Below are 3,649 nucleotides of genomic sequence, written 5' to 3' on the forward strand. Positions count from 1 at the left end.
ATTATTCTACGAAAGAATTATAGTGCTGCAATTCTCTTTGACAATGTTTACACAATGTCAAAGTTCATTCCATAGAGACACAAAATCACAAATTCTAAGTCACTGGTATTTTTTCTCTATCATAAATAGACATGCCACTTAGTATTTTAAATATTAACAATAAGGATAAAATAAAATTGTACAATTTATTTCTATGTTACATTAAAGTTTATAGAAAATAAAAAGTACAACACTGACTTATTATGTGAAGTTTTCATATTCTTCAAACCAATTGCAGAGTCCAATTTATCCAGAGTATAAAACCACAAAGTTTTTAGTCTATAAAAATCAGACACACTAACATTTCTCATGGAGTACAAAACTACAAAAAAAAAATTTTCTCCAAACAGAATAACACATATTCTTTATCACATAGAAATGTTATTCTTATCAAATAGTCTTCCAACTATAACAATTTGACATACTATTTTATCAAACAAAAATATGCATCTCTCATTTTTGCAAACTAAAGATTTTTAAAACCAACAATATCTGCAAAGTAAAATTCATTCCACAACATATGGTTTGCAAATCTTTTTCCAAAGATACACATAATAAAAAAAGAAAATCAAAGATGATTATTCTTAGAAACTATTTTGCTCCTTAGATAATTTAATAAGAAGGTTACCTGGTAATCTTTAAACGGAATACCATAAAAATTTTTTGTTACATTCTCACTTGACTTTGCTAAAACAAAACAACGAATTATGGAGAAGTAATGCATTTATCTTGTACTTGCATGATCAGATTCTCTCAATCGGTACAATACAAAAAATACTAACAGTATAATAATTTCCTTAAGATTGTTGTTCATCTTGTATTCCAAACATAAAATAAAATTATTATAAAAATATATAATAATTAAAGCAAAGGGTAAAAATAAAATTGAATAAAAAAGAAAAGAACGTAAAAAAAATATATTTAAAATAAACTTTCTAAAAGAAAGTAAAACAAATATTATAAAAAAAACAAAAAAAAACAGAGCTAATTAAAAATAATGATAAAAAAATTTAAAAAAAATAAAACTCTAAGAAAAGAGAAACAGAATGTTTGTTAAAAAAAACAATATAAAAAATAAAATAAAAAGGGTAACTAAAAACGTACAAAAGGAAAAATGAAAAAAAAATAAAAGAAAAGAAAAACCTTTGTTTTTTTTTAAAAAAAAAGAAATTGTCTTTAATCTCTTTAGATTTTTTTTTGCTAGAATTAATTATAAATTTCATAAAATTTACCTCTTATTAAACACCTATATAAATTCTACACATAATAACATTATACATATATATATATATATACATACAAAAAAATATGTAATAAATAAATAATAATAATAATAAAATAAATAATAAATAAATAAATATGAGTGTTTCAAATTTTGAATGGACACAAATCAAAAATAATAAAATAATTTTCAATAGATTTAAAATAAATAAGACGACTTTTAAAAGGTTTAAAATAAATGAGAGAATAAAGTAAAAATATTTTTATTATTAAGTTAAATAATATAAAATTCAAAATTAAGTCTAGTCATATCGAAGTCAATGAAGCGACCGTGCTAGAATCACGGGACTCGAGGGGTGCCTAACATCTTCCCTTCGGTCAACAGAATTCCTTACCCAGATTTCTAGTTCGCAGACCAATAAAAATAGAGTCAAATTTCTTTTGATTAGGGATTTAAATAAGGTGACTTGGAACACCAAAACTCAATTCCAAGTGGCGAATGTAAATAATAATTATCCCTTTTCAAAACGTCACATTAATTGGAAAAACTCTTTTTCTTTCAAACAATAAAAATAAAAAATATTGAGAAAAAAAAGGGCGTGACTGATGGCGACTCAGCTGGGGATTAACAAGAATTCGAGCTTTAAATATTGATTTATGTATGACTATGATTTATATATTTACGCTTTTGGATATAGTATTTATTTAACTTAATATGTTAATTGTTTATTTATTTAATATTTTGATAATATTTGAATTGAATTATAATTGTCTTCTCTCACGAACCATTCTGAGTCTTCTATAATAATAATATGGGAACTGCGACTGCGCACCCCGCTTCTAACAAGATAGCCAGTGGATCTTCGATCCATGGTGAAGGACTTTCAGTTAAATACGTATAGGATGGGGAGCACCCATGCACAAAGTCAGAAAGCGCCGCTACCGGTACGTTGCTAATCCCTGACTCGAATTGTCCGCTCGTTTTACAGTCAGTCTAGATTAGATATCTTTTCTCCACAAGTTAAACCTTAGTAGAATTGAAACTTTCAGACATGATATCCTTACTAGGTTCCGATTTATTTGCATCATGTGCATGTAACTTAGTGAGATTCGGCATAGGGGCCCAATCTGACTAGGACATGTACCTTTTCGTGAGACCATCATGTGCATTTGGGTGCTACTTGTTGCATCATGTGGAATCTGTAACAAAATGTTGACCGGCTTTAGGATGATCGACTAAAGAAATAAATATCTATTTTCTACCCATTTTCAACAAATGATTCAAAATAAACAAATTGATACACACATATATACATACACATTGTTTTATTTTCTCTTTTTTGATCAAAATTGTCTCTTTATCTGTTCATTCTTTTCAAAAACAACATGAATCAATGATCACTTTAGACATTTCAAATCATTTTTTAACTACTCCAATAAATAATTTTGAATTATCAAAATTTCACAATTAAATTTGATTTTAAAAATTCCGAATTTCTTTTTCTCAACCAGTTAATCATGAGATCTATGAGGAGTGATAAAAGCCCAAGGGATGAACTAGTCGAAATGGTCAATCATCCCCCAAAGTTCATGATCACAGATAAAACCCCATAATTACTAATGGATTGGTGGAACGATATGCATGAATTTAGGCAAACTGAGATATTCAAACATCTTGATTTCCTTACAGATATCATGAGATTTAGTCCTGACAGAGGTTTGATCGAGGCTTTGATCCCGTTTTGGGATTCCACAAATAATGTGTTTCGATTTAGTGATTTTGAGTTGACGCCTACATTAGAAGAATTGGGTGGTTTCACAGGTTTAGGCCAGGATCTTCGAACTAAAACACTAATAGCCCCTAGGAGTGTCCACAGAGGTAAATTTCTAGAACAGATGCACATCATCCATCCTCATAAGGAGTGTTTTGATAATGGGTTGGTTCCTTTGGAATTCTTGTACTCAAGGAAGGATTTTCAAGCTATGGGAAACAACTTTAAAATGGACAACACCTCCCTACTTGGGAAAAAGATAGACAAGAAGCATTCATGGTGGCGTTCTTGGGAGCTATGGTTTTTCCAAGGAAGGATATAAAAATTGATATTCGTCTGTTAGGAATATTCACTCTTATGATGAAGAAAAGAAAATCCACTATATTGTCGATGATGTTGGCTGATATTTATCGTGCTTTGACTAAATGTAGAGAGGGGGGGAGATTTTTTTGAAGGTTCTAGCATTTTATTGCAAATGTGGTTTTTGGAGCACCTATATTGCCATCGTTTTGCGACAGATATCAAATCCGATTGGACGAATTATATTTTGAGCCACCCAGACAGGATGAAAGAATTAGGAGACAAATTGCCAAAAGTTGTCAAAGCATGGAGACATT

At 29.2% G+C, this 3,649-nt stretch overlaps 1 pseudogene; it reads left to right on the forward strand.

Annotated features, from left to right (window-relative positions):
- The first annotated feature begins 2,130 nt into the window (after positions 1 to 2,130).
- Positions 2,131 to 3,354, forward strand: LOC107019488 (annotated as a pseudogene).
- The last annotated feature ends 295 nt before the right edge of the window (positions 3,355 to 3,649 follow it).

This window comes from Solanum pennellii, chromosome 5, assembly GCF_001406875.1.
Source record: "Solanum pennellii chromosome 5, SPENNV200".
In the NCBI taxonomy this organism is placed as follows: Eukaryota; Viridiplantae; Streptophyta; class Magnoliopsida; order Solanales; family Solanaceae; genus Solanum; species Solanum pennellii.